We start from the raw sequence: 18,033 nt of genomic DNA on the forward strand, positions 1-18,033 counted from the left end.
GATAATCTCAGATGGCTTAAAGATAGGTCACATTTGGGGACTGTAAGAAGGCATGGTGGAATGGGCTGACCAGTAGATACAGCAGTGTTATCCAAAGACAGACCCAATTCAACCAACTACACCTGGATACGAAGGCCAAAACAAACAATGGCAGATTGTCTGTTCTGAAAAAGCATGGTACACTGAGGAAGGAAAACACATCCCCAGGTGTGATGCTGTGATAATGATCAAAATTTCAAAGCATACAGTAAAGACAAATGCAAATGGCAGAAGTGTACAGGAGATTCATGAGACTCTTCACTGGGGCATTCAGCACTTCCCCAGTTCAGAGCCAAAGTCCCTGATGATGAATTAGGTCTACACCCATAGTCCAGTTTCAATCAAATACAAGCACAATATATTGTTAGCACAGAACAACGATCTGCTCACCAAGTGGTGAAAGAGAGGACATGGAGGATGTTCAGTGCTCTTCCACAGTTGACTCATGGCTGCTTTTGTGTGATATAAAGATCAGCTTACAGTCAAAGATAAGTCCCAGAACTTTGTTTTAGGGGCCACAGGAAGCACAACTTCACAAACACCAAGTTCAGGATCAGAGTGAATACTCCATTAGTGGCAAAAGTGCATACAAACAGTTTTAGAGAGAGAGAGAGAAATTAAGACCATTTGCTGTGATCCACTTCAGTAAATGATTGAGGGGCAGTCTGTAGCTGCCATTCAATAAACCTCATGTTCAATGACTGACATGAAATGAAGTTGTTGACATAGACCCCACTTGCAACAGTAAGAGGGAGTTGTTCAGTGATGACATTAATCTTCATACTGAAAAGTGTGACACACAAAACACAGCCCTGAGGAGTTCCAAGTTCCTGTAAAAAGGAACGGGAAGTGTCGAACCCACACAAACTTGGAATCTCCTGTCCATTAAAATATTTTTTAATAAAAATGGGCAAATGGTCACATAAATGTGTGTGTGTGTGTGTATTTAAAGCCATACCTCCATGTTGTATCACAAGTCTTTTCAATGTCAAAGAATACTGAAGAAAGGAAAGAGCTCACTGCTCTGCCCGAGTCTTGATAACTAAGATGGTGGAGAATGAAGCAGAAGTGCTAGTTACCCAGCAAAAGCTTTCCCTTTGTAACCAAAGGTGAAAGAGATACTGGCTGCAAGTTTAATCAAAGATTCCTTCTGGCTTTGATGTCTTATATGCCAAGCATGCACAGGGCCAACTGGAAAGGGATGTGGTTTGAGAGTGTGGGATACCTACGAAAAGTATCTAAAGCCCATTTTTAAGCCTTCCATGCCTCTTTCATTACTCTTGCAGAAATTGATCCTGCCATCGACTGTAAGCCATCAACAGACGACTGCGTGGAAGCAGCGACTAACTGTATTATACAGGTAGCTGCTCAATGTATTCCTAAAACCTTGACACATTTTCTACAATATCCTCATCCGTGGTGGAATCCAGCTTCTACCGGGATATGCAAGTCAGGTGGCATTAGCCATGGTGAGTCTCTCTCAAAATGAGAGGAAAATTGTCACTGCCTCACAGATTACTGTCAACTGTCCATGAAAAGTGGAAGAATAGCAAAGGAAGTAAACTGAGAGATCAAAAGCAGCAAAAGACTAAGTAGGCACATGAAAATAAGTATAAGAACCAGTATTGAAAACAAAAAGGTTGTAATCAGAGAGCACACACTCCATGGAGCGACCCCTCCCATCAATATTGGCACTTTCCCAGAGAGGATGATGTCCATTAAAGTAACCCAGGTTAAAAAAGTGAGATGGCAACTGTTCAATAAGAGCATCAAGGTCTGATTGATCATAGGTCTCTCCAGATGACAGACAGAGAGAACAAACAGCAATGGTATGACCCAAGGAAACATGGATGGCTTTGGCCTCCAAGGATGTGTTGAGTGGCAAGATAGGGTGAGGACATGCTGATCGGCAAACAGTGCCACCTCTCCATGGACTTGTCCATTACACAACCTGTCATTTCTGTTCAAAGAAAACTGCCAAAAGGTAATTGTATCAGCAGGTTTCAGAAGTGTTTCTTGTAAGGAAAGACATACATGATGGTAGAAAGCAATCAGTGTTTTTACGTCATCCAGATTAGAAAGTAAACCTCAACAGTTCCATTGTATCAAACTGGCATTTTTATTTATGTGTAGATGGACTAGGTGGGGAGCCCTTCTGTTTTTGACCATGTCTCTTTTCTTTATTCTCTTTATTAGAAGGAGATCATTCGACATCTATAGATCTTGCTCTGGGTCAAATGGGCAGGTCTCCATCATTGGAAGAAGATTCCAGTGACTGAGGATTTAAATAAATGATTGTTTTGCATCTTGGGGTGGGAGAAGAAGATGAATCCAAGGAAATGCCTGTACCTGGACCCAAAGAAAGTGGATCTTGGGATTTGTTGGAATGTATGTAAGGGAAAGAGATGGGTGTTGAAGTTGATCCATCAACGTTTTTAACCATGGAGATCAAAAGATTTTTCATTTGTTTTCAGAATGATTCTTTTGGAGGCACAGAAAGATTCATCTGCACTCCCACTGTAGTACTGGAATGAAGAGCAACAGCATACATCTGAGATGAAGTAGTGAACAGCAACTTTCAAGTCTCAGGATAAGTAATGTTATGAATCGTTTTCAAATGCTGCACCTCTTTTCCTTCCAACCATTTAGGGCAAAAACGAAAGTAGGATGGGTGATAGCTATTAGAATTGATGCAATTAGGGTACATTTCACACTCATAAGCATCATGGTCCTTGCCACCGCAAGGAACACACAACAAGGTACCATGACATGACATCTTTGAGTGACCAAACAGCTGACACTGGAAACATCTGAGTATTTGGAATGTATGTCTGTAACCTGAGGTTAAGATAGCGTGCCTTGATGGTGGCAGGTGAACATGGTGATGTAAATTTCTGAGAGAACTTGGAATGTATGTCTGTAACCTGAGGTTATGATAGCGTGTCTTGATGGTGGCAGGTGGACATGGTGATGTAAATTTCAGAATGAGAACATTGGTCAGCATCATAATTCCATCTTTACGAGTGGCGATATGCCTCACTGCAGAAACTCCTTGGGCGGAGAAGCCAACAAGGATCACTGACTCAGAAATGTTCTTCAAATCCCTCTCAACAATAACTCCTCATGAAAAATTCAAAGTAGCATGAGGAGTAACCTCAATGGGTGTATTCCCACTTACCTTCAAATGCAAAAGGAGTTCAGTATGTTTAGGAGTGGATGTTTCCACCAATATGTCACCAGAGCAAAGCTTTTTGACACACTTTGGAGAGACAAGTCTCTCTGGTTCCTTCTAAATGAAAAAGGGAGACATTTGGCCTAAAAGAGAATGTAGTAAAAGAAAATGAGGTACAGGTGTTACATATGTCAAAGATTGCTGCTCAGAATCTTCAAGACATGATAGTTTACCTATGGACTGTTTTTTCACTATTTTATTTATATATTTATTTATTGTGGGATACATAATAAAAAAAAGAATATTTTGGTGCCCACTAACCCCACTCACCATGGAGCCCGATGAGGGAACACAACACTACAGTACCAAACATGGAAACTGTAGCAATTCCAGGGTTTCACGAGCACTAAACCCAAACACCAGCATCAGATACAATGTCCACAAAACCTGCTGAAAATATCCAATACTGGTGCTTGGTTGACCCTAGCCCATGTGGACCAGCAGATTGACCTTCAAGGCTACCCAGCTACAGGAATTAAAGGATAAAGTGGTGTGTTAGGGTTAGACCCCTCAACCACCAGGATCCTCTCCTCCCTTTTATGGGTCGCCAAGCATGGCAAACGCACGGATGTTTAGATCACAGAGGAGGTAAAGTGAAAGAACAAAACCTTTTCTGGGAGGTCCCCTCATCATGTACAGGAATCAACATTGAGGAGTTACAAAAATAAAACTAATCAAATGCAAAAAAACTATCTGGTGACATCCACTGCCAACCCTCTGCCTACTAAAGGTTATCTAATCTTTGATACTCCTTTTGAAATGCTAACTATCACCATCATCATCATCTGCCACTCGATTCCATTAAGGAACATGGGGCCACAATCACTGCGGTTTCCGTAACAGGAATTTAAGTGAGTAGGTTGTTAGCCCACTGCACCTAGCCATCCCTAATTTAGCAGTGTAAGACTAGAGGGAAGGCAGCTAGTCATCACCACCCACCTCCAACTCTTGGGCTACTCTTTTACCAACGAAAAGTGGGATTGACCGTCACATTATAACGCCCCCATGGCTGGGAGGGCGAGCATGTTTGGCGCGACGTAGGTGCGAACCTGAGACCCTCAGATTACGAGTCACACGACTTAACGCGCTCGGCCATGCCGGGCCATGAAATGCTAACTAGAGGAAAGGCAATTGAATGACAGTACCCACCACACCATCTCTCTGACTACTACAGTTTTATATAAAGTATATAGTTGTGTTATTTTCAAACTGTTACACTTCTAATTTTATTTGATAACTGCATTATTTAGTGTTGTATAAGCTAAAATGGAATTTTGATGGAAAGGGTCTGGACCACCACCAATTTTTTTCCCTGGAAGATTAATAACTATTCTTTTATGCCACATTAGCAGCTGAAAATCCAAGGAAGGGAGTCTGGACCCATTCATTTTTAAATAATTTAGATTTTCTTTTTTTAAATGTTCTAAAACCAGATGTAGATCTAGAGGAGAGTCTATAGGTTCTGGAACTTTCTCCATATTTAAAAGTACTACAGTGACATTAATGTAAATTTATACGTATAATTGGTAAAGATATAGTTAGAAGTTTCCTGGATCCATCCACAAAAAAGTGTAAACTGTAAAACTTGTTTTTTACATTTGTTATAATTTGCTTAATTTTACACATTAGTGTCAAATGAACTTTTTTAAATTGTCACGTTTTACATTTCTAACACCATAACTCTTACTTTTTTTAACTAGTATTCTAGTGGAAGTTGTGACAGATAGCAGCACATCTTATCTTATGTATTGCACCTTCTCATCACAGGACAAACTCTGCAACCCTTCCCCTAATTCTGAAAAAGTATTCCTTATCTAATTTTTCATGTCAACCTTTTAATGATATGAGCTTAAATGTGCATATTCACTATTTGATTTTCATTACTAGGTATTATCTAATTTATATTTTATGATAGTCTAATAAATCATTAAAATGTAACAACATTACATTATGTCATTAACCTACTTACACAAATAGAACTCCAGTATAATTATGACTACATACATTAAGGGAAGAAATGAAGGTGAAAAACATTTGGCTGCAGTCACATGTATCTTACAAAAGTCCTACTAAGTAGTAATTCTATTCTAATATATACAAGTTGTTTGTCTTACTGACTTCTCAACATGTGTTTGACAATTTATTTCAGCCAGTACTGTAATATATATGTGTATTAAATTCATTTGTCCTTTTTAAAAACTTCTCACTTAAAAGCTTACAATGATTAAAGTTGTTTGTTGCTAATTATTTTGAATTTTTTCATGTTATTTGTGATGAATTTATAAAACAAAATCCAAAAACACTGGGAATTCAAATCCTTTCCCGTATTTCTTTTGTTTTATATATTTCTTATAGTAATTTGATTTCCACTCTACAAATCATTTTAACCCTTAAATAGTAGTAAATGTTGTACTGTATACTTTCTTGGTTCAGAATGAATTTGTCCGAGTTACATACTGTCACCCTGTAACAACACTGACAATAGTCTTTTATAATTTTGTTGCATAAAACCTAAGAACAATTATGTTTCATGGAGAATTAGCTTTCTAATAAACAATGTACTGAATTGAAATATCCCAGTTCTTTGTAACAATGCTATGCTCTTTTCTTTAACAATAATAATATTTAAATGAAGAATTACTTTAATGAGTAATAAATATCCAAGTTTTCCATAACAGTCTTATCTTCTTTTCTCAACTATGACTGACTGTGCAGTATCTCTTATTATACTAACAAAACTGGTTAAAAGTTAGTATCCTCAAAATATTTTCAAATCTACATCCAATCCAGATGCCGTTTGCTCACAAAATTGAAATATTGTGTTATGTATGTTAACTTCATGGTCATAAAATGATGCGGTGTACAGAAAACAATTATTAACAGTAGCATAGCAGAAGAATGAATAAGATGTTCATCCTTCTACAAAGTTGAATCTTTTGTAAATAATAATAAATCAGTTATATGGCAATATTTTAATAATCAGGAATACTGTTATCATAAATGTTTGCATACATCATGAAGCTGTGTTAAATTTAGCTGAAATACTATGAACATGCAAATCTATTACAGTGGCATGGTTAAAATTCCAGCAACAATAGCTTTAACCATATCACTATCTCACATCTGCATCACAATCATTAAGTACTAGCAACATTAGTTACATTAGTATAGTAAATGAATGCAAAATGTACTGGTGACTGAAGTCTTTACTGAATATTATTTTTATGTTTATGTTAAATGAGACATAATCAAGAATTTTGTTTCAAATCAAGGCTGTATTAATGTTGCTGGTGATCAATGATAGTAAAAATTAAATATAATTATGACAGTCTCCATTTTATTTACAGCAGACTAATGCAAGATTACTACATTTTAAAAAAGAAACATAATGGTGACCACATACTATTAATGTTTAGTTGACATTACTGACTCATACTTGAAGTATTTTGTTTGTGTAAAAACAATTTTGCATAAATAAAATATCATCTGAATAAGTCATGAAGACAACATGCAGGCACCTTTTTTGTTGTTGCTGTTATTCTTGTTGTATGAGCATGCCAGTAGGAAGCATACATGTAACAAATGATTAATGAGCTTGTTGGTTAATTGATAAGCAAACCCCACTCATTACCTAGCTTTAATTTCAATACATAATCATAAGTAATAGGTAAAAAAGCATCAACTAATAGTATATGACAGAAAACTAAAGACAAAAGATTGAAATTAGAAACATATTATACTTTAATTTTTTAAATGAAGTTGTTTTCTTGTGTGTGTGTGTGTGTGTGTGTGTGTGTGTACATGCATTCATAGAGAGAATATTTTGTCAACTATAGTAAATTTTTGGAAATATAACATGCAATGGATATACAACTAAACAGTCTAAGCTAACATAAATAAAATAAACACTAAGATGCAGAAAACTTAGAATAAGAAAAAATTGACATTTTAGGCATCTGCTTTTCGCTGTCCTTCAAAATATTAAACTTAAAAGAGAAACAGGAACACAACACATTGATAACTGCTCATCTAAGAAGGGAGGCAGTACGGTTGAGAATCTGAATAAAAAGTGCTATGCTGTAAACAAGCTCAGGTAGAGAATGTTCAGCAATGGCCTATTGTTTTCACGGTTTAACTGTATAATTATAACCTACTTACACTGTAAGTAGGTATGCAACTCTCATGAAACTTTATAAAAATGAGACCAGTTCATGAAATACTTTTAAATTTGTCTTGCACAATCCTAAGATTATGTAGTTTTAGAAAAATAAAACATTTAATTTTGATATTTTTCTACCACTTATAATAAAGTATTCATTACTTAATGTAGTTATATGCATTCACATGAAGACAGGATGAGGACCATACCATCTTCATCTCAAACTCAAGAGGCTGAGGGATTGAGAATCATACTGTCTCTCAGATGTGGCACAAGTTTTAGCATTTACTTATGGATGTGGGGACCCAACATCTGTTATTGGAAAGATGTCTGTTGCATGCAAACAACTCCTCCAAATTGTAACTTACTGGAACCATCCAAAAGGCAATAACAGCTTGTTAAAATAGAATAAGAGAGAGCCAAAAAACAGAATCACAGTATTCCCACTTACCACTTCTGTAGCAGAGGAAATCAAGGAAGGAAGAAAGACAACTTGAAATGTGTCAAGGCTTATGCTAATTGGTTCCACTCTAAATCCAAAACCCAGGTGCATGATTTCAACATCCACACAGGAGTAAGATGAGGGCTCCCAAATGCAGGGGTGAACAGCATTTTGACACATCACTCATTAGTAATTGTATATTGTAAAGAGGAGGACAGTACATCATCTACAACCCAAAAACACCACAGCCCTATTTTGCACTGAATGGAATGACCCATTCAAAAATGTGCCACCATGGTTGATCATCCCCAGTAGCTTCGAATTGGAAAGTGATAAGGACTCCCATACTAGAAGCAGGTAGGGTGAAAAGGCAGTCGACAGTCTGGAGGAACATCCTCACCTGAGACAGTGCAACAGATGACAATGAAATCCTATTTTAAAAAGCTGACAATACTGAACTATTCACTACAGGTATAGCAGGAATGGGCAGCTATCCCTTTCTGTTTTACCCATGCAATCCAGGGGCAGTACAAGTCTAGGAATTGCACAATTATGAAGCAAAATATCTAAAGTTATTCATCCACAAATAATATATTTTGGAACAATCCATCTCAAAAGATAAGCATTGTGAAGCCATGGAATATATAAATTATTCAGCGTGGCTGTACAGTGTGAGTTTCATGTTAAAGAATACTCAGTTAGGAACCACTCGCCACATAGCAGAATCCACATAGTGAGGAATAAAAAAAAAAGACACCTGAAAAAAAAGTATGAATAGCAACATACCAGTCAAAGTTGCACCAAAGTCAGAAGAAATGGCCCCAGGTGGAAGACAAAAACCTTACAAAGAAGAAACTATGATATGATGTAGATAATGGGAGATGAAGCACCCTAAAACAACCAAATAGTTCAATTACAGTTTTTCATGGGCATATAGTGTTTGGGCATCAAGGCATGTTGCAAAATATTAAACGCATGAGCTTTCTTTCTCATGAACAATAAACACCTTACTTTGACCAAGTTAACCTATAACTTAGGACATGTTGCAAAATAATAGTTGTGAAATACTAATATAAGACCAACACTGAACTCACCTATTACAAACAACTAACATTATTTGCATATCAATGATAATGGAGAGAATTCTCAGGTAAAGTGATTCTAACTGGATGGGTATGAAAGTTTAAACAATTGTGTTCAGGAATGTGAAATGTAATCTGATACCATTTAGTTGGAAATATGTTTATTCAAGACAGACTATAAAGAATGAAAAACAGTATACACAGGTAACCTTTCCCATAACCTTTTACATTATTTTACATCAAGCCCTTGATCACTGGGCATCCAGCACTAAAAAAAAACAAGTCCATTCTATTTGCTGGACCAATCACCTCAAAGTCTCTCCCAATGAGTTCAAATAGATTATGCTGCCAAACAATATAAAAATTGATGTCTCTGGACCAAAAGTGTTGTTCTCAATATCAGGGTTGTTCAGAGACTCAAGGTTACTCTGAATGTTCCAGACTGTTCAAGGTTTCTCAGTTACTCCAGTTCTTTTATCTAAGTTCCAAAGTCAAACAAACAGAAAATGTTAGTTTATCTGTATATACAAGACTTACACAATACTAACTCCATGTACGTTTCAATTGCAAGTTTCCTATCTGTAATAATATTGCCAGGAGAAAATATGATATATAATGCTAAAGTCATTGAAGTTAAATAAAAAGTGTTAATTGGATTAGAAACATTATGGATATAGTATAAGTTACTGAAAGTGTAAACTTTTATGTAAGTGAAGTTATAGTTATTCTTACAATATAAGCCTTTGTATCTTTATGTTAATATAGTGTATATCTTTTGGTGTAGAATTGGACTTGTTTACTTTATTTAGACTTTATTTACTTTATTTAAGCTTGTTTAGTTTATCCATACTTTGCTTTACTAGTAAAGCTCCCTGAGTTGGTTGATTTATGTACCCACTTGCAACTGCATACCTTGGGTTAAAAAATAAATCTATTGTAATTAGTGTCTTGTCACCCCAAACAATTTTCTCTCATTCCCATGGTAGAGCAGCTTGTTACACATGAACCTGGAGGCAAAAACCTACCTAAGGGTGAGAAAATAATCCGTGGTAAACCAAGGCAGGTGAACAAAATGGTTGAGGTGAGGTAGATTTATGATCGACCTACAGCTATGCTCCCAGTTTTCTTAGAAACAACAAAAATTTAAGAATAAAAACCTGATGAAGGACAGAGAACAGATTCAATGGTCTGCTGAGATAACAATTCTCAAACTGATTCTAACTGATCATGGGATTCAGAGGAGGAGGAAAAGAAATGGGAAAAGGAGATATGGGAGAAAACAGGGGACCACAAATGCTTCTGTTAAAACCTGAAGAACTCCTTGATCCTTGATGAAGGAATGCCAATGATGAAAAAATCAGCAAGCCAAGCTCCCACTGGATCAGAACCTGCTGGGTAGTCACAGGTATTGTTGAAGAGGCACCCCGAGAAGAAAGGACAGGTAAGGGTTAGGAAATAGAAAGACAAAAAACAGTAATAGATGACAGATGCAACTCATATTGAAATAAACATGCAACAATATTAATAAGGGTAGACTATTGTTAGACTAATGCCACTGGCATTTTCATGATCAAGTAAAAAATGAATTACTGCAGAAATGAAATCATGTGTTATTCCCAAAGATAAGTTGAAGGTAAATGGATTCAAACCAAAATCACACCACAAACTAAAAGGTCCCAACAACAGAGAACCATGTATGCAAAGTCAGAAATGAAAACAACAAATGAGTTAGTGTGGAAAAAGGAGTGCAAAAAGAGAAAGATACCATAAAAATTGTAAGTGTGAGACACAAGCAAGAATACTGAGGTCAAACTGACATGTGACTGGGGAATCTCCAAACAGGCAATACAGAACCTAACAATTGCAGGTTCAAAGAGAGACAGTCAGCATTATGGTATGAAAGCTTGAACTGATCTAAAACCCACAGGGGGTGAAACATGCTAATCCCTTAACTTAATTGTGAGGCAAATTAATCAGCATGAACCCAAATATCAAGGGAAGAAGAAAATCCCAAAATGGGGTGGGAAGATTGGTCATGTGGTAAGGAAAAATGTGGCTCACAAGATTAGGAGAAACGAATAAAACATCACATACATGAAAAACAAATGACTGTATTAGGTCTAACTGATTCCTCAGACTGAAGATAGAAAGGTATGGAAAAATCAGGAGGCAGAAATAGGTGATCAAAAGTCCTCATCAGTCTAAACAGGCTCCACCTACTTGAAAGGAACTGGGGCAAGGTCCAGAGACAAAGGTTGGCCCATGTAATGTTCAATCTCCCCATGGATTAAAGCAGATCAGTCCACTATCAAGTTACACACACCTGAGGTGGCTTCTAAAGTGGTTATTCCCAATGAATTTCAGAAGAAGAGTTCACCAAAATCAAACAATAAAAAAGAATAATGCAACTGGAATTAGATGATAAAGTTTTAAAGTAAAAAAAACTGTCTGAATGAAAACTAAATAAATAAAAGAAAACCACTTTCTTAGGGAACTGAAGCCAAGCATTGATCATTAAACAAACAAGAAGCACATCTGAATACAAGTGCTACCAAACGAGAAGTGATAGTTCAGTATAGGAGTATGGAGGGAATCACAAGTGTCACATGAGCAACTTATGCACCTATTGGTTGAGAGTTAGAATCTTTTAATTCCAGTAAATGATTGATTTAGTGTTTTATGGCACAAAGCAGCTAGGCTATCTGCGCCAAACCTCAGGTAAAAAGGTAAAACCAAATTAAATGTAGTAAAATACAGAAAAGGAAATGAAGGTAAAACAAAACATCATTGAAAAACAGAAAAAGCATAAAACCAATGTTGACACCCAGTTTACAATGGTAAGAGAGAAAGCAGAGTAAAAGAAGTTGTAAAGTACTTACTCTAGCAAAATGGTAATGATCATAACCCGCCAGGAAGACTAACAGGTAAGTTCAAGAACCACCGTCAGTCACCTGAAGTTGGCCTTTCCAGTCCTGGTTCTGGGTTATGTGTCATAGTAGCCATTATCAAAATGTAAAATAATAGCAGTTTTAAAAGACATGTAGCAAAATTGTAATAATGAGTAGCCAAATGTCCAGTAAAAAGGTAAAAGTAAAGTAAATGTTGTAAAATTTGAAAAAGTAAACAAAGGTAAAAACAAAACAGCAATTAAAAACAGAAAATTGCATAAAACTGATGTTGACATCCAGTCTATAAAGTTGTAAAGGACATCTTGTAGCAGCATGGTAATGATCATAACCCGCCAGGAAGACAAACAGGCAAGTACCAGAACCACCGTCAGTCACCTGAAGTTGGTCTTTCCAGTCCTGGTTCCAGGTTATGTGTCATTATGGCCAGTACCAAAGGGTAAAGTAATAAAAGTTTAAAAGACATGCAGCAAAATTGGAATAACAACTCGCCAGGACAACTAACAAGTAGTTCAAACGGATAGTTCAAACTGCAGCGTTAGTCACCTGAAGTTGGTCTTTCCAGTCCTGGTGTCGAGTTATTTAATGTTCTGGCCATTTTTCAATGTCAAATTGAACTAGAGAGAATGAAACTGTGAAAAGGGTACCACAATTAAAAAGGTGTAATGAATAAATATCCAACACTTAAATGAGATTAAAAAGATTAATGGCCATTAAAAAACTAAAAACTTGATCAAGATGGACAGAGTCACCATCACCAATAACACTGTCCAATGTTACAGATAAACCCTGGGAAAAAACATGTTTAAAATATTTCCATCGTTGAAAATCGGAACAATGGCAAGAAAGTAAAATGTGGCTGATAGTGATTTGAGTATTACACAAACTACACACTGGTGCATCAGTTCCAGATAAAAGAAAACGATGAGTTAAAAAACTGTGACCAATGCGTAGTCTAGTTAGATCAACTTCCTCCTTCCAAACCTTACGGAAGCTAGATGGCCAAAGCCCAATATAGGGTTTTATTTGAAAAAGCTTGTTGTCACATTGCTCACTCCAAGTGGACTGCCAGCTGGCATGGAGCTGAGCCTTGATTACAAGACCATAGTCCATGTACGGAACAGGCACAGTAATGACAGTGCCGGAGCAGATAGATTTAGCTGCCATGTTTGCAAGCTCCTTCCCGCGAATACCAACATGACCTGGTATCCAGAAAAACTGGATAGAAGTAGCAGATAATGAGAAATAGGCCAGTTGGTTTTGAATATCAGCGAGAACAGGGTGTGAGCTAATGTGTAGCTATTCCAGGGCCAGTGAGTCAGTATAAATAGTGCAGTTGGAGAACTGCTCAGCTGCAATATGATCCAGGGCAAGAGATAGAGCATACAGTTCAGCAGTGAACACAGAAGCTGTAGAGGGGATTCTGCACGCAACCACCGAACCACAGCAAACCATGGCAGAGCCCACTGAATTACCTAATTTGGAACTATCTGTATAAATTGGAACAAAATTATTGTTTGAAAGATGTTCATTAAATAAAAAACGGTACTTCCAATCTGGAGTATCTGCCTTTTTCAGATGACTGAAAGAAAGGTCACATTTTTGGGCTGAAATAAGCCATGGTGGGATGGGCTGACTTGTGGATTGTGCAATGTTATCCAAGTACAGACCCAATTCATCCAATTGAGCCTGGATGCAAAGAACAAAAGGAGCAATGGCAGATCGTCTGTTCTGAAAAAGTACGGCCCACTGAGTAAGGAAAACACATCCCCAGGTGGGAGGCTTTGGATAAGGAATGAAGTTTCAAAAAATATATTAAAGATAGTTGCAAACGGCGAAGATGCAGAGAAGGTTCATGAGATTCAACGTATAAGCTTGGAACTAGAGAGGTGCAGAAAGCCTCAGTGCAGAGTCGAAGTCCTTGGTGATGAATGGGGTCCAGCATATTTAAGGCCGAGGGTCTGGCAGAGCCATAAACCATTGATCCATAGTCGAGTTTTGATCGAATAAGAGCATGATATATCCTCAACATAGAACATCAATGCACTCCCCAACTGGCAGTAAAGAGGACACAAAGGATGTTTAGTGCTCTTGTGCATTTGACCCGTAGCTGCTTTAAGTTTGATATAAAGGTTAGCTTACGGTCAAAGATAAGTCCCAAAAACTTGGTCTCAGGGACCACTGGCAGTGAAACTTCACTGATATGAAGTTCAGGATCAGGGTGAATACCCCGTTTGCATGCACTTTTGCTGCAAAGAGAGAAAAATTTCTCTCTGTTTTAGAGAGAAAAATTAAAGCCATTTGCCATAATCCAGTTCAGTACATGATTGAGGGCAGTTTGTAGTTGCCGCTCAATATATCTCATGTTCGACGACTGACACGAGATGTGAAAGTCGTTGACATACAGCCCATTTGCAACAGTGAGAGGGAGTTGTTCAGTGATGGCATTTATCTTTATACCGAAAAGTGTGACACTCAAAACACAGCCCTGAGGGACTCCAAGTTCCTGTACAAAAGAACGGGGAAAGTCTCAAACTTGGAATCTCCTGTCCATTAAAAAATTTTTAATAAACGTTGGTCTATGGCCACATAACCCATATGTATGGAGGTCTCGCAAAATGCCATACCTCCATGTTGTGTCATAAGCCTTCTCAATGTCAAAGAATATTGAAACAAGATGTTGGCATTTGAGAAAGGCTTCTCTGATTGATGTTTCAAGTCGAATTAGGTGGTCTGTGGTGGAGTGCTGTCGCTCGTCGGAACCCACACTGGGTGGGCAAGAGGAGGTTGTTTAATTCGAGGAACCAAACAAGACGAGCATTAACCATCCTTTCTATGGTCTTACAGAGATAGCTCATCAAAGCAATTGGACAGTAGTTTGAAGGAATCTTGGAATCTTTCCCTGGCTTATAGAAAGGTAAAATAATAGCCTGGTGCCAGGCATCAGGAAAAACATTCTCCTGCCAGATCTAGTTAAAAAACAATTAGAAGGACATCAAGAGAAGCAGGAGATAGGTGGTGCAGCATGTCATAGTGTACATCATCAGATCCAACAGATATACTGCCAGACCTATGAAGGGCCATTTTCAGTTCCACCAGTGTAAAGGGACAATTATAGTAAAAAAGACAGTCAGTTTGAAAGGAAAGAGGTGAACGCTCTGCCCTAGTCTTGATGGCTAAAAAGGTAAAGGAACAAGCAGGAGTGCTAGATATCCGGCAAAAGCTTTCACATAGAGTATCGTCAATGCTCCGGACATTAGCTACCTCTTGGCCATCAGAGAGCAAGATCGAGAGGGGGACAGAATTGTAATGCCCACTGACCTTTTGAATCCTGTCCCATATGACCTTGGAACTGGTGGTAGAAGATATGCTAGTTGTGAACTTAATCCAAGATTTCTTCTGGCTTTGAAGTCTTACCCACCTAGTATGTGCACGGGCCCATTGGAAAGCGATGTGGTTCAAAAGTGTGGGATATCTACAAAAGGTATCCCAGGCCCATTTCTGAGCCTTCCATGCTAAGTGGCAAGCAGGATTCCACCATGAACGAGCATATTGTGGAAAACACGTTGAGGTTTTAGGAATACACTGAGCAGCTGCTTGTATAATACAGCCAGTTACCATTGCCACACAGTCATCTATTGATGGCTGATTCACGATGGCAGGATCAAGTTCTGCGAGAGCAGTGAATTGGACCGGTCTGCCTGATCCAGCTTCCACAGGGGCACGTGGGTAGGGTGGCATCGACCATGGCCAGTCTCTCTCAAAAGTATAAGAAAATGATCACTGCCTAGCAGATAATGGTCAACCCTCCATGAAAAATGGGAGAATAATGAAGGGGAGCAAACTGACAGATTAATAGCTGTAAAGGACTGACTAGGTGCATGAAAATAAACAGAAGAACCAGTATTGAAAAGAGAAAGGTTGTGATCAGAGAGCATACGCTCTACAGAGCAGCCCCTCCTATCAATAACAGCACTTCCCCAGAGGGGACGATGTCCATTAAAGTCCCCCAGGAGTAGAAAGGGAGACGGCAACTTTTCAATGAGAGCATCAAGGTCTGATTGATCATATGTCTCTCCAGGGGACAGGTAGAGAGAACAAACAGTGATGGTATGACCCAAGGAAACACGGATGGCTAGGGCCTTCAAGGGAGTGTTGAGTGACAAAGACAGGGTGGGCACATGCTGATCAACCAATAGTGCCACCCCTCCATGTACTCATCCATCACACAGCCTGTCATTTCTGTACATAGAAAACTGCCAAATGGTGACTGTATGAGCAGGTTTTAAAAATGTTTCTTGTAAGGAAAGACATACAGGGTGGTAGGAAGCAATTAGTGTTTTGATATCATCCAGATTAGAACGTAAACCTCAACAGTTCCATTGTATCAAGGTGGCCATTTTTAATGATGGGTAGGCAAAGTGGCTGGAGAACCCTTCTGTTTACGACCACGTCTTTTTTCCTTACTGTCCTTAGTCGGAGAAGGTCTATCGACCTCCATGGATCCTGCCCTGGGTCAGTTGGGCAGGTCTTTGTTGTTGGAAGGGGATTCCAGTGACTAAGGACACGAACGAATGATTGTTTTGCATAATGGGGTTGGAAAAAAAGATGTATCAAAAGAAATGGCTGTATTTGAAACCAAGGATGTGAATCTTGAGATTTGTTGGACTGTATGGGAGGAACAGAGATGAGTGTAGAAGTCGATTCATCAACCTTTTTAACCATGAAGGTCAAAAGCTTTTCATTTGTTTTGAAAACAATTCTCTTGGAGGTACAGAGAGATCTGTCTGCACTCCCACTGTAGTTGTGGAACGAAGTGCAGCAGCATATGTCTGAGATGGAGTGGCGAACAGCAATTTCCGAGCCTCAGAATAACTAATGTTATGGGTCGTTTTCAAACGCTGCACCTCTTTTTCCTCCAACCATTTTGGGCAAGAATGAAAGTAGGAAGGGTGGGAACCATTGCAGTTGACACAATGTGGGTCCATGTGACACTCATAGGCATCATGGTCCTTGACACCACAACGAGCACATGTCAGGGAACCATGACAGGACGTCTTTTAGTGGCCGAACCTCTGACATTGGAAACGCCGAAGAGGGTTTGTAATATACGGCTGTACCCTGCAAGTTATATAATCTGCCTTGATGGCAGGTGCATGTGGTGATGTAAATGTCAAAACGTGGGTATTTGTTAGCAGTGTAACTCCATCTTTGCGAGTGGATATGCGCCTCACTGCAAAAACTCCTTGAGTGGAGAGACCAGCGAGAATCTCTGACTCGGGACGTTCTTCAAATCCCTCTCAACACTAACTCCTCCTGATGAATTCAAGGTAGCATGAGGGGTAACCTCAATAGGTACATCCCCAATTGTCTTTGAATTCAAGAGGAGTTCACTGTGTTGGGATGTGGATGTTTCAACCAATGTCTCCAGATTGAAGCTTCTTTACTGACTTTGGAGAGCCAGCAAATCCCTCTAGTCCCTTCTGAATAAAAAAAAGGGGGACATTTGCACTAAAGGTTTTTCTGAAAGAGAATGTAATATAAGAAAATGGGGTACAGGTGTTACAGATGTTGAAGATTGCTGCTCAGAGGCTTCAAGATGTGGTAGTTTACCTACTGACTGCTTTTTCACTATTTTATTTACATTTTTTGTTGGAGTATCCATAGAAAAAAGGAAATTTTCGGTACCCAATGACCCCACCCACCATGGAGCCCTACGAGGGGACGCACTACAATGTCATTCAAGGACATTGCAGCAACGCCAGGGTTTCGTGAACACTATACCCAAACACCAGCATCAGACACAATGTCCACAACACCCGTTGAGAACTTCCAACACTGGTACTTGGTTGACTCTAGCCCAAGTGGACCAGCCAATTGACCCAATGGGGGCCACCCGTCTACAGGAATTCAAGGCCAAAGTGGTGTGTTAGGGTTGGACCCCTCAACCACCAGGATCCTCTCCTCCCCTTCACAGGTCACCACACACGACAAACACGTGGGTGGATGTTTAGATCCCAGAGGAGGTAAACTGAAAGAACAGAACCTTCCCTGGGAGGTCCCCTAACCACGTACAGAAATCCACACTGAGGGGTAATTCCAGTAAAAGGAAGCAGAAGATTTGTGGCATATGGATAGAAAAAGTTTGCATACAGAGGGTAGCAAAGAATGAG

At 38.8% G+C, this 18,033-nt stretch overlaps 1 protein-coding gene across 3 annotated transcripts in view; it reads right to left on the reverse strand.

Annotated features, from left to right (window-relative positions):
- mrn (general transcription factor IIH subunit 4 marionette) overlaps positions 1–18,033 on the reverse strand; it is a 134,342-nt gene that overhangs the window by 109,257 nt on the left and 7,052 nt on the right. The gene's annotated exons all lie outside the window — the stretch shown is intronic.

This window comes from Tachypleus tridentatus, chromosome 1, assembly GCF_004210375.1.
Source record: "Tachypleus tridentatus isolate NWPU-2018 chromosome 1, ASM421037v1, whole genome shotgun sequence".
Lineage (NCBI taxonomy): Eukaryota > Metazoa > Arthropoda > Merostomata > Xiphosura > Limulidae > Tachypleus > Tachypleus tridentatus.